Source organism: Bombina bombina, chromosome 1 (assembly GCF_027579735.1).
Source record: "Bombina bombina isolate aBomBom1 chromosome 1, aBomBom1.pri, whole genome shotgun sequence".
NCBI classification, from domain to species: domain Eukaryota; kingdom Metazoa; phylum Chordata; class Amphibia; order Anura; family Bombinatoridae; genus Bombina; species Bombina bombina.
In genome coordinates, this window is record NC_069499.1 from 1,108,606,931 (window position 1) to 1,108,631,219 (window position 24,289).

Sequence of the window (24,289 nt, forward strand, 5' to 3'; positions counted from 1 at the left end):
CGGACCTGAGCGCTACTATAATAAAGTTATTAACCCCTAATCCGCCTCACTAACCCTATCATAAATAGTATTAACCCCTAATCTGCCCTCCCTAACATCGCCGACACCTACCTTCAATTATTAACCCCTAATCTGCCGACCGGAGCTCACCGCTATTCTAATAAATGTATTAACCCCTAAAGCTAAGTCTAACCCTAACACTAACACCCCCCTAAGTTAAATATAATTTTTATCTAACGAAATAAATTAACTCTTATTAAATAAATAATTCCTATTTAAAGCTAAATACTTACCTGTAAAATACATCCTAATATAGCTACAATATAAATTATAATTATATTATACCTATTTTAGGATTAATATTTATTTTACAGGCAACTTTGTAATTATTTTAACCAGGTACAATAGCTATTAAATAGTTAAGAACTATTTAATAGTTACCTAGTTAAAATAATTACAAATTTACCTGTAAAATAAATCCTAACCTAAGATATAATTAAACCTAACACTACCCTATCAATAAAATAATTAAATAAACTACCTACAATTACCTACAATTAACCTAACACTACACTATCAATAAATTAATTAAACACAATTGCTACAAATAAATAAAATTAAATAAACTATCTAAAGTACAAAAAATAAAAAAGAACTAAGTTACAGAAAATAATAAAATATTTACAAACATAAGAAAAATATTACAACAATTTTAAACTAATTACACCTACTCTAAGCCCCCTAATAAAATAACAAAGCCCCCCAAAATAAAAAATTCCCTACCCTATTCTAAAATACAAATATTACAAGCTCTTTTACCTTACCAGCCCTGAACAGGGCCCTTTGCGGGGCATGCCCCAAGAATTTCAGCTCTTTTGCCTGTAAAAAAAAACATACTATACCCCCCCCCCAACATTACAACCCACCACCCACATACCCCTAATCTAACCCAAACCCCCCTTAAATAAACCTAACACTACCCCCCTGATGATCTTCCTACCTTGTCTTCACCATGCCAGGTTCACCGATCCGTCCTGGCTCCAAGATCTTCATCCAACCCAAGCGGGGGCTAGACATCCACTGAAGAAGTCCAGAAGAGGGTCCAAAGTCTTCCTCCTATCCGGCAAGAAGAGGACATCCGGACCGGCAAACATCTTCTCCAAGCGGCATCTTCTATCTTCTTCCATCCGATGACGACCGGCTCCATCTTGAAGACCTCCAGCGCGGATCCATCCTCTTCTTCCGACGACTAGACGACGAATGACGGTTCCTTTAAGGGACGTCATCCAAGATGGCGTCCCTCGAATTCCGATTGGCTGATAGGATTCTATCAGCCAATCGGAATTAAGGTAGGAATTTTCTGATTGGCTGATGGAATCAGCCAATCAGAATATAGTTCAATCCGATTGGCTGATCCAATCAGCCAATCAGATTGAGCTCGCATTCTATTGGCTGATCGGAACAGCCAATAGAATGCGAGCTCAATCTGATTGGCTGATTGGATCAGCCAATCGGATTGAACTATATTCTGATTGGCTGATTCCATCAGCCAATCAGAAAATTCCTACCTTAATTCCGATTGGCTGATAGAATCCTATCAGCCAATCGGAATTCGAGGGACGCCATCTTGGATGACGTCCCTTAAAGGAACCGTCATTCGTCGTCTAGTCGTCGGAAGAAGAGGATGGATCCGCGCTGGAGGTCTTCAAGATGGAGCCGGTCGTCATCGGATGGAAGAAGATAGAAGATGCCGCTTGGAGAAGATGTTTGCCGGTCCGGATGTCCTCTTCTTGCCGGATAGGAGGAAGACTTTGGACCCTCTTCTGGACTTCTTCAGTGGATGTCTAGCCCCCGCTTGGGTTGGATGAAGATCTTGGAGCCAGGACGGATCGGTGAACCTGGCATGGTGAAGACAAGGTAGGAAGATCATCAGGGGGGTAGTGTTAGGTTTATTTAAGGGGGGTTTGGGTTAGATTAGGGGTATGTGGGTGGTGGGTTGTAATGTTGGGGGGGGGGGTATAGTATGTTTTTTTTTACAGGCAAAAGAGCTGAAATTCTTGGGGCATGCCCCGCAAAGGGCCCTGTTCAGGGCTGGTAAGGTAAAAGAGCTTGTAATATTTGTATTTTAGAATAGGGTAGGGAATTTTTTATTTTGGGGGGCTTTGTTATTTTATTAGGGGGCTTAGAGTAGGTGTAATTAGTTTAAAATTGTTGTAATATTTTTCTTATGTTTGTAAATATTTTATTATTTTCTGTAACTTAGTTCTTTTTTATTTTTTGTACTTTAGCTAGTTTATTTAATTTTATTTATTTGTAGCAATTGTGTTTAATTAATTTATTGATAGTGTAGTGTTAGGTTAATTGTAGGTAATTGTAGGTAGTTTATTTAATTATTTTATTGATAGGGTAGTGTTAGGTTTAATTATATCTTAGGTTAGGATTTATTTTACAGGTAAATTTGTAATTATTTTAAATAGGTAACTATTAAATAGTTCTTAACTATTTAATAGCTATTGTACCTGGTTAAAATAATTACAAAGTTGCCTGTAAAATAAATATTAATCCTAAAATAGGTATAATATAATTATAATTTATATTGTAGCTATATTAGGATTTATTTTACAGGTAAGTATTTAGCTTTAAATAGGAATTATTTATTTAATAAGAGTTAATTTATTTCGTTAGATAAAAATTATATTTAACTTAGGGGGGTGTTAGTGTTAGGGTTAGACTTAGCTTTAGGGGTTAATACATTTATTAGAATAGCGGTGAGCTCCGGTCGGCAGATTAGGGGTTAATAATTGAAGGTAGGTGTCGGCGATGTTAGGGAGGGCAGATTAGGGGTTAATACTATTTATGATAGGGTTAGTGAGGCGGATTAGGGGTTAATAACTTTATTATAGTAGCGCTCAGGTCCGCTCGGCAGATTAGGGGTTAATAAGTGTAGGTAGGTGTCGGCGACGTTGTGGGGGGCAGATTAGGGGTTAATAAATATAACATAGGGGTCGGCGATGTTAGGGCAGCAGATTAGGGGTACATAGGGATAACGTAGGTGGCGGCGGTTTACGGAGCGGCAGATTAGGGGTTAAAAGTGTAATGCAGGGGTCAGCGATAGCGGGGGCGGCAGATTAGGGGTTAATAAGTGTAAGGTTAGGGGTGTTTAGACTCGGGGTACATGTTAGGGTGTTAGGTGCAGACTTAGGAGGTGTTTCCCCATAGGAAACAATGGGGCTGCGTTAGGAGCTGAACGCTGCTTTTTTGCAGGTGTTAGGTTTTTTTTCAGCTCAAACAGCCCCATTGTTTCCTATGGGAGAATCGTGCACGAGCACGTTTTTGATGCCGGCCGCGTCCGTAAGCAACTCTGGTATCGAGAGTTGCATTTGCGGTAAAAATGCTCTACGCTCCTTTTTTGGAGCCTAACGCAGCATTTGTTTGAACTCTCGATACCAGAGTTAAATTTATGGTGCGGCCAGAAAAAAACCCGCGGAGCGTTAACAGCCCTTTTACCGCCGAACTCTAAATCTAGGCCTTAGTTTTTAACATTTTTGTCCCAATTTTAACCTTAAAGTAATAAAGTTTGATATTTTATCGCCGTTTCTCCTAAGGGAAATATTTTTCTGTCATATTATGCACACATGTTTGCTATCAATACTTATTATTATTAACTATTAATAGTTTAAACTAGAAGGTTATTATAGAGATGATGAGTGCTATTAGTTACACACTTTAGTTGTAGGGTCACACTTACTTTTTGTTCTGATTTCTCTCGTGTACAGCACCTGATCCTAGATTGTGACAAGTGATATCATTATAATACAATTATTAGGACATCTCTAGTACAGTAGTGCCATTCTCCTTTTCTCTTTTCTTTTTCCTGGTCCCTTTTAACCAATTTCCATATAACTGCATGTAATAGAGACTACTATAAATAAGAATATGCACAGATACTGATCTAAAAATCCAGTATAAAACCGTTTAAAAACTTACTTAGAAGCTCCCAGTTTAGCTCTGTTAAAACGGTAGCTGGAACTCCCCCAAGTGGGAAATAGCAGACACCCTCTACCTTTGCATATGAAAAAGACCCTTTACACAAACAGGAGCAAGCTGGAGTAGATATACATCAGTATTCTCCTAAAACTTTGGGGCTTGGTTAGGAGTGTGAAAATCAGAGCAATGTTTTTTTAAAAATAAGCAAAACTATACATTTAAAAAACAAACAAACAACTGTATGGGCTATAGAAATGGATCATCTACAAAACATTTATGCAAAGGAACAAATTAGTGTATAATGTCCCTTTAAAACCTTGTTTAAGCACAGGCCATCTGGGGAGATGCCAAAATCTGCTTGTACTGATTGTACTGACATCTGGGTAAAGTGGACAGAATGTCAGAAACTGAACTATTTGCTGCTGTTAAGACACAAACATTGTTGTAATTATTCTGATCACCATTCATCAGCGGTGGCCAAGTGGAACTTCAGGGCTGAGTACATTTTAGAAAATGTTGTCACTGGCAGCCCCTTCCTTTCCCTTAGAGAATGTCCTAATTTTACTTCCAGAAAACAAATGTTCTGTAGTTTGGAAATATCCAAGAGCTCAATAAAAATCGTCTCATCAATTGGCATTCATTGTTGAGGAAAACAGAGGAGTTTTTCTTTCTTTAGTTGCTTATATTATATGTTAGCTACCTGGACCAAAATAAATTCCAGAAGAGATGACATTTTTTTTTATAAATCATTCTGAAAATGGTTATAGAGACATTTTTAAGAAAACTTGGAACTGTGGTGAATCTTTATAAGAGTGGCAAGTCTTCCAAAATTCATACAATGTGCATCAATGACTCATCCAGGAAGTAACAAAAATATCAAAGACAACATCTAAGGAATTTCTGGCTTTGCTAACAAAAATGGAACTCATGGGAGAAGTGAAATGCGCAAACCAATGATAACTAAGAGCAACATTAATGATCTTCTCACATTTGAAACAAAAAAAAGCAAACCAATGACACCCCAAGCTATTTGCAATTCTTAGACTCCATAAAAATATCTTTGTGCATTTGTAATATATGTAATTGTGATCTTTAGAATGTTTGCAATACAGGGTGGATAAAAATTAATCTTTTACATTTTTGTATTTAAATCAGGAAAAAGTCTAAATTGGAAAATTGTTAAAAATTACATGTTCTTTCTGAATCATGAAAGTTTCATTTTGACTTTACTGTCCCTTTAATACCATTGCTCCCCTGCAAATCTTTGTACACAGAATCAACCCATACTAAGGGTCCGATTCTCTATAGCTATCTGGGCTGGTGAGATTCTATAAGAATGCTCACCAGTCCTATTTCCTTGGTGGAATTCTATAAAGCCCCTTTTTACCTTAATAAAACACTGTATCTCGCTTAGGGGGTGTATACTGCATTTTTATATACAATTAAATTTGTAATTTAAATTCATACAAAATTAATAATTGAACCATTCACATAAAAATATGTAGGAAAAAATGTAGTGTTAAAGGGACACTGAACCCAATTTTTTTCTTTCGTGATTCAGATAGAACATGCAATTTTAAGCAATGTTATATTTTACTCCTATTATCATTTTTTCTTCATTCTCTTGCCATCTTTATTTGAAAAAGAAGGCAGCTAAGCTTTTTTTTTGGTTCAGAACGCTGGACAGCACTTTTTTATTGGTGGATGAATTTATCCACCAATCAGCAAGGACAACCCAGGTTGTTCACCAAAAATGGGCCGACATCTAAACTTACATTCTGGCATTTCAAATAAAGATCTCAAGAGAATGAAGAAAATTTGATAATAGAAGTAAATTAGAAAGTTGCTTAAAATGTCATGCTCTATCTGAATCACAAAAGAAAAAAATTGGGTTCAGTGTCCCTTTAAGTTGCATCAAAAACCATAACAAAATTCTTCACCAAAAATCGTATTTTATCAAAAGTGTAAAATTTGTGTGTAAATTACACAGGTATAAATCATATTAAACACGCAGAGTGTAAACTGTAATTTAAATACACTGACTATGCAAAAAAACATAGCAATTCTTACTTATAAGTACAAAATACAAAGCGTAAATGTTGCTTTTCTGAATAGTGGGCTGAGCATGGGCGTTCCATGGGCGTATATGAAATTGTGTCTCTGTTATCCCAGCGTAATTCTGTAAAGATTTTCACACTGCAGATCTCACAGTTTTTTCTCGACAGCTAGAAGGTGGCAATCGTTTCTCAAAACACTCAAAATACTTAATACCCTAATAGAAAAACACATGCATACAAAAATAGAAGCAATTGTAAGATGCTATAAGCAGAAAGCAGCGTCATTTGATTTATGTTGGCTGCAGGATTCAATTTTTAATGTCCCCCTGCTCCCTGCTAACTTTGCTCTATGGAACAAAGTGATCTTTCTAGTGAGCTCCATTACTTTATATAGGAGCCCTCTCGCCACTCGCAGGGACTGCTCCTTTTTTTACAACAATTCCACCAAGGCAGCCTTTGGAAGGGTCAGCGTGAAAAACCACATCTGATCTGGAGAGATTTAGAGAATCTGCCCCTAAATTTCAAGGAGCTCACTGAATAGAAGATTGTATGGAGTGGAATATATCTGCAGAATGACCTAAATTAATATACTTTTTACCCTGTATCTAAACCTTTGCAGGCTGCCCCCTTATTTCAGTTCCGTTTCTTTTGACTGACTTGCATTTTAGCCAATCAGTGCCCTCTCATAAGTAACACCACAGACGTGAGCACAATGTTATCTATATGGCACACATGAACTAATGCTCTCTAGCTGTGAAAAACTGTCAAATGCATTAAGATGAGAGGCGGCCTTCAAGTGCTTAGAAATTAGCATATGAGCCTACCTAGGTTTAGCTTTCAACTAAGCATACCAAGAGAACAAAGCAAATTTGATGGTAAAAGTGAATTGGAATGTTGTTTAAAATTGCATGCTCTATCTGAATCATGAAAGTTTAATTTTGACTAGTCTGTCCCTTTAAGTATTTATTAGAAGCTAGTAATGATATATTTGTCTATCATCATGGTTCCAGATATGGACAGAAATATTGTTTTGCAATATTTTATTTGTTCAGCTATTCTTATGGCCTAACAATCTGCCTTTTAAGAAGAGGGTTTGGTCAACTTTGGCTTTATCATGGGTTAATATTGTGAAGACTCAGTCTAAAAGTTGTTTCAAGTCTGACACTTGGGGGCTGATTATCTAACGGTCTCTGAGTTGGTGAGATTATATAAGAATGCTCTCCAGTCCTTCTATTTCCCAGATAGAATTACAGTATATAAAGCAACATTTTACCCTGAAAACAGTCTCGCTAAGGGACGCATACTGATCTTTTGTAGGGAAGCAGATGCAGACACTACAAAAGTGCACAATGAAAATTGTAATAATCATACAAAACAAATCATTGAACCATTCACACAAAAATACACAGGAAAGTTGTATTGTTAAAGGGATAGGAAACACAAAAAATGTATTTTGTGATTCAGACAAAACATACAATTTAAAAAAGGTTTCCAATTTACTTCTATTTTCAAATTTTCTTTGTTCCCATGATATTCTTTGTTGGTAGGTATACCTAGGTAGGTGTCTGGAGCACTTCATGGCAGGAAACAATGCTGCCACCGAGTGCTCTTGCAAATGGATAACAGTCTTCCAAAACTGCTGCCATATAGTGCTCCAGACAGAAAAATTGATAAAAAAGTTAATTAGAAAGTTTTTTAACCCCTTAAGGACCACAGCACTTTTCCATTTTCTGACCGTTTGGCACCAAGGCTATTTTTACATTTCTGCGGTGTTTGTGTTTAGCTGTAATTTTCCTCTTACTCATTTACTTTACCCACACATATTATATACAGTTTTTCTTGCCATTAAATGGACTTTCTAAAGATACCATTATTTTCATCATATCTTATAATTTACTGTAAAATTGTTTATAAAATATGAGGAAAAATGGAAAAACATACTTTTTCTAACTTTGACCCCCAAAATCTGTTACACATCTACAACCACCAAGAAACTCCTATGCTAAATAGTTTCTAAATGTTGTCCTGAGTTTAGAAATATGTTTACATTTTCTTTGCTTTTTTGCAAGTTATAGGGCAATAAGTACAAGTAGCACTTTGCTATTTCCAAACCACTTTTTTTCAAAATTAGCAATAGTTACAATGAAACACTGATATCTTTCAGGAATCCCTGATTATCCCTTCAAATGTATATATATTTTTTAGAAGACATCCCAAAGTATTGATCTAGGCCCATTTTAGTATATTTCATGCCACAATTTCACCGCCAAATGCGATCAAATAAAAATAATCGTTCACTTTTTCACAAATGTTTTCACAAACGTTAGGTTTCTCACTGAAATTATTTACAAACAGCTTGCGCAATTATGGCGCAAATGGTTGTAAATGCTTCTCTGGGATCCCCTTTGTTCAGAAATAGCAGACTTATATGGCTTTGGCGTTGCTTTTTGGTAATTAGAAGGCCGCTAAATGCCGCTGCGCACCACACGTGTATTATGCCCAGCAGTGAAGAGGTTAATTAGGGAGCAGGTAGGGAGCTCGTAGGGTTAATTTTAGCTTTAGTGTAGTGTAGTAGACAACACAAAGTATTGATCTAGGTCTATTTTGGTATACTTCATGCCACCATTTCACTGCCAAATGCGATTAAATAAAAAAAATTGTTCACTTTTTCCGATTTTTTTTCACAAACTTTAGGTTTCTCACTGAAATTGTTTACAAACAGCTTGTGCAATTATGGCACAAATAGTTGTAAATGCTTCTTTAGGATCCCCTTTGTTCAGAAATAGCAGACATATATGGCTTTCGCATTGCTTTTTGGCAATTAGAAGGCTGCTAAATGTCGCTGCGCACCACACTTGTATTATGCCCAGCAGTGAAGGGGTTATTTAGGTAGCTTGTAGGGAGATTGCAGGGTTAATTTTTGCTTTAGAAAAGAAGGGTGATCGCAGCTGTAGCGTCCTCGGCAGCAACCGGAAGTACACTCCTCGAGTAGAGGATACGATGAAGTCCCCAGGTTACTAGCGGAGTGCCGTAGCCAAAGAAAGGAGGATAAGCCCGTGTAGCAATGCACAAAGTGAGGAGGTGGCAGGCACTTCGAAGCAGACCCACAGGCAGAAAAAGGTAAAATTCAAATCTTTATTGCAGCTCTTAGCTGAGTTAAAAATGCAGACTGACAGGCAGGGGAACAGAGCATGCAAAGGTCTTACGCGTTTCGCGCCCCCTAGTGGCGCTTACTCATAGACTGTTGTCTATGTTACAACCATAACAATTTATAGGCTGAAAGAAGATGTTAACCCCTCAGTAGCCGGATAAAAATAGGTTAAAAACATAGTTAGATCTGAATGGACACAGGATAATTGTAAAATACAATTCACAAAGTTACAGGGTACACAGGCTATGTAACAAAGAACTCAGTGCATGTAGATAAATGCATCAAATAGCATAAAAAACTAAATAATGAAAAATAAAAAATAAAAAAATAAAAAAAATGAAAAAATGAAAAATAGAAAAATAATAAATAAAAATAAAAGTATGTAATGAACAATACTGCATAGTGGGAAATAGAGTACAATGTAAATGATATATATATATATGTGTAAATTTAAACATTCTAATAATGTTAATGTGATGTTTGTAATATCATGTTTAGTATTTTGTCAGTAACAAAAGAAACACTCTTAAAAAGAATAAGCTAAACTAGCTAAAGAATAATAAACGATAAATGTTAGACTCTCATAAATTGCCTTTATAAAACTAAATCTAAATCTAGCAAATGATAAGGCAAGTGAATAACGCACGAGCCATAATTCTCATAGATTAATTAGACTTAGTTATCAATAAAATAACTAACATCACATTCCCTATTCATGCCAGTTGGATGGCATGTTTTCAGTTTTAAAATCCAGTATAGTTCTTTTTTCTCTAGGATTTTAGATTTATTACCTCCTCTTGGGGGAACTATAGCTATATCTATAACTTGTAATGACAGATCTGCTTTATTTGAAAAATGGATATTATTAAAATGATTTGCTACAGCTGAATCAGAGTCATAATTCTTAGTATCTCTGATGTGTTCATTAAATCTGGTTCTAACATGACGTGATGTCATGCCTACATACTGACAGGAACAAAGTTTGCATGTAAGCAAATAAACAGCATATTGAGTAGAACAATTAGCATAAAAGTCTACATTATAAGTGTTATTATCAGTAGTGCAACGAAAGGTATCACCCTGAAGTATGTTGGGACAGGCATAGCAGATTTTGGCTCCACATTTATAGGTGCCTTTTTTAGATAACCAATTTTTTGGCATATTTTGGGAATTATTCTTAACCATGCTTGGAGACAATATTTGCCCCAATGTTTTCGATCTTTTGGGGACAAACTTATATTTGTGGATGTATTTACTAAGTACATCATCTGTAGCCAGTATTGGTAAGTGCTTCTTAAGAATGGCTACTATTTCTTGGTATTGTTGACTGAATTCGGTAGTGAATACTATTGAATCATCAAAGCTATCTTCTCTTGGATTAGTATGGAAGGTATTTTGATTATAAGTGCTGACCATTTTTCTACATTTTTCTAACTTATGAAATTTATACCCTCTTTTAGTTAGTCTGTTTCTAAGTTCTATAGATTGCTGATCATAGATCTTGTCAGATTTGGTATTGCGTCTAAGTCTGATAAATTGTGATTTGGGTATAGATTCAATAAGATGAAGTGGATGTTGAGAAGTAGCATGAAGGATGGTATTACCAGCTGTTATTTTCCTAAATGTTTTGGTGACTATTTGATTGTCAACAATTTGGAGAGTTAAGTCAAGGTAATTGACACTTACTTTGCTGTATTCCCCAGTAAATCTAAGACCCATCTCATTATTGTTACAAAAATCAATAAATTCATTGAACAATTTATCATCAAGTGTTTTTTTAATTATAAAAAGAAGGTCATCTATGTACCGTACTAATAATTCTATATCTTCACACCAAGAATTCATTGGAGTATAGACATAGAGTAGCTCCCACCAGGCGACAAATATGTTAGCAAAAGAGGGGGCATACTTAGCCCCCATGGCGGTGCCACAGGTTTGTAGGTAGTATTGACTATTGAATAAAATTAAAATTAATTTTTGCTTTAGTGTAGAGATCAGCCTCCCACCTGAAACATCCCACCCACTGATCCCTCGCAAACAGCTCTATTCCCTCCCCCACCCCACAATTGTCCCCGCTATTTTAAGTACTGGCAGAAAGTCTGTCAGTACTAAAATAAAAGGTATCTTTTAATTTAATTTAATTTTTTTCCCCACATATTTACATATTCTGCTGTGTAGGATCCTCCCTTAGCCCCCAACCTCCCTGATCCCCCCCAAACAGCTCTCTAACCCTTTCCCTCTACCTTACTTGCGCCATCTTGGGTACTGGCAGCTGTCTTCCAGTACCCTGTTTGCCAAAAATAATGGTTTTATTTTTTTATTTATTTTCTGTAGTGTAGCTGCCCCCCCCCCTCAATAGCCAACCCCCCCACCCCTTACCAGATTCCTTAGATCAAAATCCCCTCCCTCCTCTCTCCCATTTTGTGTCCAAAAATGTTCCATAGTGTACTGGTTCCCACCCACTCCCGCCCCGTGCACGTGACCACCCCCACCCCGTACGCGCCCCGGTGGCCCCGCATGTGATCCTGCCCCCCTCTGATGGCAACCCGATATCAATGGCCGCTCACCCGCCTCCCACATTGGCTCCTACCCACCAACAATCGTGGCCATCGATGTCCGATGCAGAGAGGGCTAAAAACTGTTATTGCAGGATGCCTCAATATCGAGGCATTACTGCAATAACAGGAAAGTGGCTGGAAGCGATCAGGATCTCTTCCACCGCTTGAAGGAACCAACGACGTACAGGGTACGTCCTTGGTCGTTAAGGACATTTTTTTTTGTAGGATGTACCCTGTACGTCGTTGGTCCTTAAGGGGTTAAAATCCTATGCACTAGCTGAATGATGAAAGAAAAAAAATTAGGTTTCATATCCCTTTAAGGTGCATCGAAAATTGTAACAAAATTGTTCACAAAAGTCATATTATGTAAATTACAGAGGAATAAATTGTATTAAATATGCACAGCGTAAATTGTAATTTAAATACACTGGATGTGCAAAAAACACAGAAATTCATACTTCTAAGTACAAAATACAAAGCATATTTGTTGTTTTTTTTGTAAAATGAACATGGGAGTTCCATTGTTGTGTGTGACATTTTCTCTCAAATCCCAGCGTAATTCTCTAAACATTTCCGCCCTTCAGAAAAAACCCAACACAGTAAAACCCACCAAACCCCCCAAAATAAATAAACCTAATACAAAAAAAACCTAAAGCATCCATTGCCCTGAAAAGGGCATTTGTATGGGCATTGCCCTTAAAAGGTCATTCAGCTCTTTTACTGCCCATCCCTAATTAAAAAAAGTCTAACCCCCAAAAATTAAAAAAATAAACCTAAATTTAAATTAATCTAAAATTACAGAAAATAAAAAAATCTAATATTACAGAAAATAAAAAAACAAAATTATCAAATTTAAAAAAATTATATCTAATCCCCATGAAAATAAAAAAGCCCCCCCCCAAAATAAAAACACCCCCTACTCTAAGAATAAACTGCCAGTAGCCCTTAAAAGGGCTTTTTCCAAGGCATTGCCCCAAGATAAACAGCTCTTTTACATTAAAAATACACAAAGTCCCCCCTAACAGTAAAACCCCCCACCCACCAAACCCCCAAAATAAAAAACCTAACACTAAAAAACCTAAACTACCGATTGCCCTTAAAAGGGCATTTAACTCTTTTACAAAATGCCCACCCTAATCTAAATAAAAAATAAAAATAGTCTAACCCCAGGTTGGTACTCACCGTTCCTGAAGGTCCTGTCCCATGCAGTGAAGTCTTCTTCCAAGGGGCGACCTGTTCTTTCTTCTTCCAGGAACAATCCGACGCAGAGTGGAGCTGAAGACCGGCGACCCTGGAACTGAAGACCAGCGACCACGGAGCCATGGAGCATGGAGGATCCTCTTTGTAGGATTGGCGCCGTACACTGGATAGTGAATTCAAGGTACGCGATTAAAGATGGCATCCCTTGAATTCCTATTGGCTGATTTGATTCTTCAAATTCAAATCAGCCAATAGGATGAGGGCTACTCAAATCCTATTACCTGTTCAAATCAGCCAATAGGATGAGAGCTACTAAAATTCTATTGGCTGATTTAAATAGCCAATAGAATTTCAGCAGCTCTCATCCTATTGAATTCCAGTAGTTAAATATAAAAATAACAAGATTATTGCAGTATGCAGTTTCACCAGAGAAGGGGGGGCGGAAAAATGTGTCTTCGCCTATTAAGCCAAAATCCCTAGAACCGGCCCTAAATACAGTAACCCCTTCTGCTCACATACACATTCAGGAGCTCTACAAAGAGGACAAAGTATAATATTTTAATATTTAAAAGTTATCTCTTACTTACAAGTTATATTCCTCATACATTTATTAACTTTTATTTAAGTATCACATTATTTAATTAATATTCAATTTTTTAACCCTAAGTTTCTGAAAACCTGACACGTGCAAAGAGCCACGATAAATCAATTTTCTCTTGCGCACAACAGTTAGTGCACCACTTGTAATCTAGTCCTTAATGGGTTGTGGTTTAAAAGAACAAAACCAGCTATTTTGTAAATTTAGTACTCCAACCTCTTCAATTTATAAACCCTCATCCAAGGATTGTACAACAAATACATCTATAAAAGTATAATTTTGGGGGACTTCCGGGCGGCGGCCATCTTACTGGTCGCACTGAGCTTCAGCTCCTTGGGCCTTCTCCACAATTTAATACATTTACCCAAGAGATCTGACATTATTCAGCTCAAAAATATATATGGATGGCCTCAGCGCCTGATGGAAACCAGTATGCCTGGGGGCGGGTAGCTCCTAGCAGTTACCCAAAAATGTAATGAAAAGGAAAAAGAGCCCAGGCGCCTACCCTAGGGGGCTAGGTTTAAGTATGTAATATTATTAAGGTAAAAATAACTTTATTTACATACTACATGTATATAAAATCAAAGAGCAATGGTTATAATAAAAACAATATAAAGACAGTTAAAATTAATACTTCATGGATCCATGATCTTAAAAAATGGGTATTAATAGTAGATTATCGGTAAAAACAGTTGAAAATACAATCAATAAAAACAGTGGTATTCAAAAGCAATACTCAGGTATTAAATCAGGTATTCAAATTAAATCAAAAAATTAAATCCAAAAATTCAAAAAGTCCCAAACCAAAAAATATATACACAATGTCCAAAGAAAATCCAAAGTTGTGTCTACAATCCTGTGGTTAACTGTGTAAGAGTCCAATAAAAATATATTGTGTGAGAATCCAATAAAAATAAAAAATGTTGTGTGTATTCCAAATATAGTGTGTTCAATAAATTTGATCCAAAAACATAGTCAAATCCAGATAGGTGATAAAGATAAAAAACGTGAAGGTAATGTGATCAGGAGAACGGTGGTGATACAGCAAAATCAAAAAGAATGAAGAAACGATGTGCTGCAATGTCCCAAAAACAAATAGATATAAATATCAAAAAATGACAGGGCAAAAAACAAATGGTCCACCTGTGGAAAAAACAGAAACGAAATATAGTGTAGAATGTCCTAAAAAAAATGCAGAGTCTTGAGAAAGGCCTAGCACAGTCCAAAACGCGTAGACCAGCACTGGTAAGCCTTATTTCATTATTTGCTATTTTTTTAGGACATTCTACACTATATTTCGTTTCTATATTGTTTTTATTATAACCATTGCTCTTTGATTTTATATACATGTAGTATGTAAATAAAGTTATTTTTACCTTAATAATATTACATACGTAAACCTAGCCCCCTAGGGTAGGCGCCTGGGCTCTTTTTCCTTTTCATTATTCAGCTCAAAATAGTGGGGAGGCCTGTCTGTTGGTGACCTGATCTGAGAAATAGGGTTTTGGATTGGATCACGGCTTGTTTGCCCTCAGTACCGGACTATTCATTTGAGGCCTTCCTCTACCATTGAAGCCTCTACATCGTCCCCAAACCTAGCTGTGCCCTAAGTACACAGTTTTCGCTCTACATCTAAAGTGGGAACCTGCTACTCTCACAATATAGCAATAAGCAGGGAATTTATCATTAAAACAGCACAACTCTACTACACCGGAGAGATGGAGGCTCTGGAAAAGTGGGAGTGTACAGTGACCCAGGCGATACACGACAGCTACCGGAGCCTAGAGAAGGAGCTCTGCAGGCTCCTCATATCTCCACGGAACACAAAAGGAAACCACCTCACAACCCTGGACCCACCAGCAACAGATTATGAGGGTGATCCCAAGTCTGACATATCTGGTTTACAAAGTGAAATTAAAGCCATAGAGAAGGCTTCCCATGCCGATCCATGTGGTAGCGCATCAACGGAGGAGCAACCGCAGGTAAATGCCCTACCAAGCCCCTCTTCGGATCTCGATACAGGGGACATGATGACTTCCCTGTCTAACGACTTTGGCTCCATGCCCACTTCGGTGACTTACCTCTTAGAAAAGGTACACCCAACTAGACAGGGAAGTTAGATTTCAATAACCGGAGTTGCGCCAGCCTCTGCCTTGCCTTTCAGATGATAGAAGTACAGAAGGAAGCTCAGATGAGCTCATTGCGCAAACCCTGCAGACCGGGATTGCCTCGACAAGCCAGACATGCTGGGTTGCTCCTATGGTCGCACAGAGGCTAACGGTTTTCCAATCCTCTGATCAGCAATACGCAAACTTCACATCAGACAAGATAGGGAGCTGTGAAAGCTGCACTTCTCAGAAGCGATGGCCCTGTTCCTGGCTGAACCGGCAGGGTCAAAACCAGCACTTCCCAGATGACCAAATGTTGAAAACAGGAGTAGGTTAGAGTTTTTCCTTCCTGAACTGATCTTCTAGTCTGGGATTCTGGACTCACTGTTATGATTAAGGTGAATATTATATATATCTGCTTTCCAGAGACAATAGTCCTTGAGTTCTTCAGTACAGAAGATCTATAACAATATTACCTAAAGAAATCCAAATCTATACAACTCTATACTTAGGGATAGTAATGTACCTAAAATATAGACACCTGTTGTTATTTTTTATTTATCTATATAGACTGGAAAGGTCTATGCCCTGTACATACGTTCTGGTGTCAAATTGTGAACAACGTTTGCCATATGCTCCCACATGGGAATTTTTTTCTTTTTCTTCTTTTATATGATCTATATGTCATTTCCTTTCAGTAACGTTATAAAATTTCATGTAACTTTTTTTGTGAGGGTCCAAAAGTGGCTCTATATTATCAGACACCCACCTCTATCAATTTTTTTTTCTATATTAAGTTGAAAGTCCATGAGTGACTTTAGTTTACTAAAGGAGGTGTAATAACTCAATTAATAGAGGTTTGAAATGTTATGGCTCACTAATATTTATTTTATTTTATTGGGCTATATATGTCTCAGAAAGGTAGTATCAGATGGTACCACAAATGTTTGTAACTCTAATATTTCTGTATTTGCCATCATTTTGTTAGCAAGAGATATGTACATTCCTGTGATGTGGTCAACTATGTATTTCGACCATGTGCTTCATCTTATTGTAATGTTTATTGAAACCTCAATAAAATAATAAAAAATAAAAAAAGTATAATTTTAAATTGTATCAAATAATCACTCCTTAGCAAAAAACAGAATAGAAAAGACAAAAACGAGGGTTACGATGAGCAAATGAGGACTGTCACCCATATACAAAAATAGGGTGGGGGCTATGGGCTCTCATAAGCCCAAAGGAAATACATTTATCATTAAGTATAAATTCAGTTTTCCTTCTTAGCTGATGAGAGTCCATAACTTTATAACATGTGGGACACAATACCTGAGCTGAAAGTCCATGTTAATAGCAAGTGGGACAAAAAGTAGGCAGTTCCTATTTGCCGGACACTGCAGCTTGAAGAACTTTCCTGCCAAGAGCTGCATCAGAAGAAGCATAAATGTCAAAAGATAAAATATGGAAAAACTGTGAAGGGAAGACCAAGTTGTCGTCTTGCAAATCTGTTCCAAGGAGGCATCATCCTTGAATGCCCAGGAAGTAGATACTTATCTTGTAGAGTAAGCCTTAAGAATAATCTTTTTAGCCAGAATGCCAGGGCCAACACTGAAGCTTTCTGAACCTTCCTAGGACCAGAGTAGTTGACAAATAAACAGGAAATTTGTTTAACGTCTTTAGTAGCCTGATAATAGAACTTTAAAGCTCTGACATCATCTAGGTTGTGAAGCAATATTTCCTTTGGATTAGAAGGCTTTGGACACAAAGAAGGAACAACTATTTCCTGATTAATATATAATATTTTCTAAATATACCACCTTCGGAAGAAAATAATATTTTGTCCACAGAAAGAAAAGAAGCTTACAGGACAACAGTTTAAATGATAAAATGTGCATAGTTTTAAAATGAGAAGATTAATGAACAGTGATAACTAAATTCAAGTTCCAAGGAGGAGAAATTGGTGTAACAACTGAACAAATTCTCACCAAGCTTGAACATCTTGCAACTTAGTTGACTTTTTGTGAAACAAAACAGTTAATTTGATATATGACCCTTTAGAGAACTACAAACAAGTGTTTACATTTAGCATGTTTTATCACCTGTACTCTAGACGGAAACCAGAGAGTTATGTACTTATGTTTGGTTGTTACAATTGATGCAGGTGTATAAATTGTAACATTTCCTGTTACTGATCAAGCATGACTAAGGATTGAATATTCTGAAACGTTGCTTTGTTTGTTGGTAACCACCTTATGAAATAAAGGTAATTTTAACCAGAGAGGTGCTGCTGGACATTGTTTTCTATATTACAGGTATATTTCCTGATTTTTGCATTAAGACTCTTGATAACCTACAGTTACTTCGAAACTAGTCATTCATATTTTCAACTATACCTTGACTGCAGATGAGAATATGCTATTAAACGAGGGTCTCTCATTAAAGGGATAGTAAACCCCAAAATGTTCTTTTATGATTCAGATAGAACATACAATTTTAAACAACTTTCCAATTTAATTATATTATCAAATTTTCTTCATTCTCTTGTTATCCATTGCTGAAAGGACAGCATTGCACTACTGACAGGAAGCTAAAAATATCTATTTAGCCAATCACAAGAGACAAATGTGTGCAGGCACCAATTAGCAGCAGCTCCCACTAGTGTATGATATGGGCGTATTCATTTTTCAACAAGGGATACTAAGAGAACGAAGCATATTTGAAAATAGAAGTGAATTTAAAAGGGTCTTAAAATGGCTTGCTTTATCTGAATCATGCAAGTTTAATTTTTACTTTCCTATCCCTTTAAGTCCTATTCAAAACCTTGATACATTCAGATTGCAACAAGATCTGTATATATTTTTTAGGCTTATCAAATTGAAAGTGTTTTTTGCTAATAAACATGAGGTTATGGGATATGATAATGCAGTTGCATCTTCCTCTATGAAATTGAGAGATTTGGGATTAACAAATAAAAGTAGATTTAATCCTAACATAGCAGATCATAGCATCAATACCTTTATAGAATTGGTGAAAAGGGATGTTGATAAGTTTAACAAAATAAATAAAAATACAAAATTTTAATCTAACTAAAGGTGAGTAAAAGGCTATAAACTCCCTTAGAGGTAATAAGGGCATCCTTATAAAAAGTGCGGATAAGGGTTGTGCTATAACAGTAATGAATAAATCTGACTATGTAAGAGAAATTATGGGCCAGCTCTCACAGGAACAAGTTTATCAGAAATTAGCCAATGACCCTACATTGAAAATTCAAAAAGAGCTGAAGAGATTAATTGGGTTGGCTAAGGATAAATGTGTTATATTGGAGGATGTTGCACATTTCATGATTAAAGAAAATCCTTGCATTCCTATTTTCTATACCCTGCCTAAGGTTCACAAGCGGCTGGAGAATCCTCCAGGGTGCCCCATTGTGGCAGCTATCGACTCTGTGTTTTCAGGAGCAGCTATTTTTCTATATACTGCAGCCATTTGTGACCTTATCTAACTCATATCTTAAAGATACAAGATTTCCTGAATAAACTTCAGGGTTTGGAGTTGGGCTCAAGCAAGTTTATATTGTTTTTCTTAGATGTTGGTAGTCATAATACTGCCATAAAACTTGAAAGTGGAATAACAGCAGTAAGAAGGGTACTGGATAACAGTACACAATATACACTTGCTCAAGTGGTGTTTTTTGAGCGACTGCTTAAGATGGTTTTGTACTTTAATTATTTCATGTTCCAGGACACATTCTTTTTACAAAGACAGGGTACTGCCATGGGTTCCAATGTCGCCCCTAAATACCCAACATATACATGAACGTCTATGAAGAGAAATTTGTTTATGAGAATGAACTATTCATTAAGTATGCGGCCAGTTGGTGGCGCTACATTGATGATGTGTTTGGAGTATGGTATGGCGACATTGGAACCCTTGAGGAATTTGTACGAGATCTTAATGTCAGCACCAATTTGATTACATTTACTCTCACTGTTAGTTAGGAAAGAATCAGTTTTCTGGATACTACTGTGTATATTAAGGATGGTAGGCTCTGTACAGACTTGTACGTGAAGCCCACAGATAAAAATAGCATATTGCATTACAAAAGTTTCTATCCAAATAACACAGTATGATACTTACCCAGAAGTCAATATATGAGAGTGGACAGGATAGTTTCTGAACATGAGAACTTAACTGTAAGACTAAAGGAGATGGCCAATAGATTTCTGTGTAGGGGTTATCCAGGTGACCTTTTAAATGATGAGTTAACTAAAGTGGTGAGCCAATCTAAAATGAGCAAGGACTTCCAGAGAAAAGGTAAAATGAAAAATAAAATGAAAGAGAAAAAGTTAACATTAGTTATAGATCATAGTGAACACAATAAAGTAATTACAAATATAGTGAGAAAACACTGGTCCATTCTCCAAACATGTCACCCGGAAGTGTACGAATTTATGACCATACCTGGACCAGCTTATAGAAGGAGGAAAAACTTAAGGGACGAACTAGTGCATACTGATGTGGGCAGTTTAAAGGCTAAACAAGGTTATCTAACATGTAGGAATAACGGCAGTTTCCCATGCCTTAATTGTGGTAACTGCAATTCTGTGATTAGAGGTTCACTATTTCTTCATCCCCTGACAGGGAAACATTTTTAAATTAGGGGCTTCTTTACCTGTAATACTGTATATACCATTTATTTGATCAAGTGTCCATGTGGGGTCATCTACATAGGAGAGACCATCCGTAAGGTCAGGGCCAGGATCCACGAACACAAAAGCAATATAAGATGTAAAAACAAAGAGGCCCCTGTTTCTGCTCATACTTTTAAATATGTGCATAATATAAGCCAGTTACGGTTTCAGGTCATAGATCGTATACCTTGTCCACATAGGGGAGGTAATAGGGAGACCCTCCTTAAAAGAAAAGAGGCCTTTTGGATTCACAAATTGGATGAAGGAGGAATTGGAGGAATGAATAAGGAATTGGATTTATCTGTGTTTCTTTGATTCTATACTGCAGCTCTGTGTATGTATGTGTGTGTGTGTATATAAATATATATATATATATATATATATATACAGGGAGTGCAGAATTATTAGGCAAGTTGTATTTTTGAGGATTAATTTTATTATTGAACAACAACCATGTTCTCAATGAACCCAAAAAACTCATTAATATCAAAGCTGAATATTTTTGGAAGTAGTTTTTAGTTTGTTTTTAGTTTTAGCTATTTTAGGGGGATATCTGTGTGTGCAGGTGACTATTACTGTGCATAATTATTAGGCAACTTAACAAAAAACAAATATATACCCATTTCAATTATTTCTTTTTACCAGTGAAACCAATATAACATCTCAACATTCACAAATATACATTTCTGACATTCAAAAACAAAACAAAAACAAATCAGTGACCAATATAGCCACCTTTCTTTGCAAGGACACTCAAAAGCCTACCATCCATGGATTCTGTCAGTGTTTTGATCTGTTCACCATCAACATTGCGTGCAGCAGCAACCACAGCCTCCCAGACACTGTTCAGAGAGGTGTACTGTTTTCCCTCCTTGTAAATCTCACATTTGATGATGGACCACAGGTTCTCAATGGGGTTCAGATCAGGTGAACAAGGAGGCCATGTCATTAGATTTTCTTCTTTTATATCCTTTCTTGCCAGCAACGCTGTGGAGTACTTGGACGCGTGTGATGGAGCATTGTCCTGCATGAAAATCATGTTTTTCTTGAAGGATGCAGACTTCTTCCTGTACCACTGCTTGAAGAAGGTGTCTTCCAGAAACTGGCAGTAGGACTGGGAGTTGAGCTTGACTCCATCCTCAACCCGAAAAGGCCCAACAAGCTCATCTTTGATGATACCAGCCCAAACCAGTACTCCACCTCTACCTTGCTGGCGTCTGAGTCGGACTGGAGCTCTCTGCCCTTTACCAATCCAGCCACGGGCCCATCCATCTGGCCCATCAAGACTCACTCTCATTTCATCAGTCCATAAAACCTTAGAAAAATCAGTCTTGAGATATTTCTTGGCCCAGTCTTGATGTTTCAGCTTGTGTGTCTTGTTCAGTGGTGGTCGTCTTTCAGCCTTTCTTACCTTGGCCATGTCTCTGAGTATTGCACACCTTGTGCTTTTGGGCACTCCAGTGATGTTGCAGCTCTGAAATATGGCCAAACTGGTGGCAAGTGGCATCTTGGCAGCTGCACGCTTGACTTTTCTCAGTTCATGGGCAGTTATTTTGCGCCTTGGTTTTTCCACACGCTTCTTGCGACCCTGTTGACTATTTTGAATGAAACGCTTGATTGTTCGATGATCACGCTTCAGAAGCTTTGCAATTTTAAGAGTGCTGCATCCCTCTGCAAGATATCTCACTATTTTTGACTTTTCTGAGCCTGTCAAGTCCTTCTTTTGACCCATTTTGCCAAAGGAAAGGAAGTTGCCTAATAATTATGCACACCTGATATAGGGTGTTGATGTCATTAGACCACACCCCTTCTCATTACAGAGATGCACATCACCTAATATGCTTAATTGGTAGTAGGCTTTCAAGCCTATACAGCTTGGAGTAAGACCACATGCATAAAGAGGATGATGTGGTCAAAATACTAATTTGCCTAATAATTCTGCACTCACTGTATATATATATATATATATATATATATATATATATATATATATATATATATATATATATATATATATGTGTGTGTGTGTGTGTGATCAGTTTTTATTTTTTTTTTTAGGCACAATGTATTTAGGTTTTTGTATTATGTACATTTTACATTTTGCATGTTTTCTCACCTGTACTCTAGGGGGAACCAGAGAGTTATGTACCTATAATTAGTTGTTACTATTGATGCAGGTGTATAAATTGTAGCATTTCCTGTTACTGATCAAGCATGACTAAGGATTGAATTTTCCGAAACGTTGCTTTGTTTGGTGGTGACAACCTTGTGAAATAAAGGTCATTTTAACCTGAGAGGTGCTGCTGGACATTGTTGTTTCTTTTAGAGAACTAGCTAATAGGCCCTTATCTAGTCTATCCTGAAGGAACTGAAGTATGCTGGGAATTTTAAAGGATTTCCAAGAAAAAACCTCAAGAAGAATACTAAAGAAATTAAGCTTTCCAGGTGTAATGATACATTTTTTGCTTAACTGGCTTACTTGCATTTAGCAAAGTATAGATATCCAAATCAGAGATTTTGAAGTTTAAGCTATAACCTTCATGCCTTTAAATTCAGCAAACTGAGATCTTGGTGAAACAGAGGTCCTTGAGACAGAAGATCCTTCCTTAGGGGTAGGGTCAATGTAGGAAGAGAACACCTCTGAATTAGGTTCATATATCAAGTTCTGCAGGCCCATGCCAAAGCTATGAGAATTACTGAAGCTGAATCCTGTTTGATTCTTGCAATGACTCTTGAAAGAAGAACAAATTGGTAAAACAGAAACATTAAATGAAATATTTAGGGACAAACTAAGGCATGTATCATAGAGCTTTTGAGTCTCTATATCTGGCACAATATGCTTGAAGCTGTGTATACCATTAGATCTATACACTGTAGAACCAAATTTTAAATCAGCTTTTTAAATATGTCTTGATGAAGAACCCATTCTCCTGACTGAACAGATTAAAATAGTCTGCTTTCCAATTGTTCAGTCCTTGAATATAAAGTTGATAGAGAACAGCTTTCCTTCTCTATTCATAACATTAAGAGAGACATTTCCTGCATGGCGAGGGAGATGCGAGTCCCTCCTTGATAGTTGATTTCAACAACCGCTGTAAAGATGTCTGATCAGAAAAAGAAATGGGACTTGACTAAGAATGGACCATGGCCTGAGGAGCTATAAGAAATGCTCGGATTTCCAGAATGTTGAGTGGTAACCTCGCCTCCAGAGTAAACCAAACTCCCTGCATCCCTTGAGACCTCCAGATGGTGCTCCAGCCCAGACGAGTGCTGATGTGAGCACTGAAAACAAAAGGAAGGAAAGCAAAAAAGGATGCAAAAATGCTATAGAGCAAGGAAACAAAGTACCTTTGAGATAGCTGTAAGGAAAATAGGAACCTGGTAAGACACTGTAAAAGATGCCTGAGTATTACGGTTTACCTTCCACTTTTGCTAGGTAGACTCCTAAATTCTAGGTGAAATACAGACTATACCCCTTATCACACCTGCACCTGAGTCTGTGATTCCTGGTTTGCAGCCTTTGCTTTGCCCCTGAAGCACAGAAGGGCTGAGGAAAAACTTGTATCAGATACTTTTTGTCTAATAAAAAATATTTTAAAACACACATATAAAAGATAACGGTAAAGAGGAAAACAGGATCCACACACAGGTCTAATCAAACTATAGATTCCTTATTTGTGAAACTAAGTATGTTAACACTAAGCTTGACATAGTGTGTATTGAGACTAGCAATGCAAGTACTAAAATATTTTTATAGATCCATGTTTGCATGTAGATGAACATACAATTTAGTATCTGAGATAAATGAAATTAGCATGGGCTGTCAAAAACAGACTCTATATTACTCACAATATTAGTCAAAGAACATGATATTAATGAGGTCAGTAGTAACCATGTATTGGTAAATGTTGTGCATAAAAGTATCCTCTTCTATCAAAA

General features: G+C 36.9%; 1 protein-coding gene across 1 annotated transcript in view; it reads right to left on the reverse strand.

The window, feature by feature from the left end:
* TBX21 (T-box transcription factor 21) overlaps positions 1 to 24,289 on the reverse strand; it is a 117,653-nt gene that overhangs the window by 68,363 nt on the left and 25,001 nt on the right. The window lies entirely within an intron of this gene.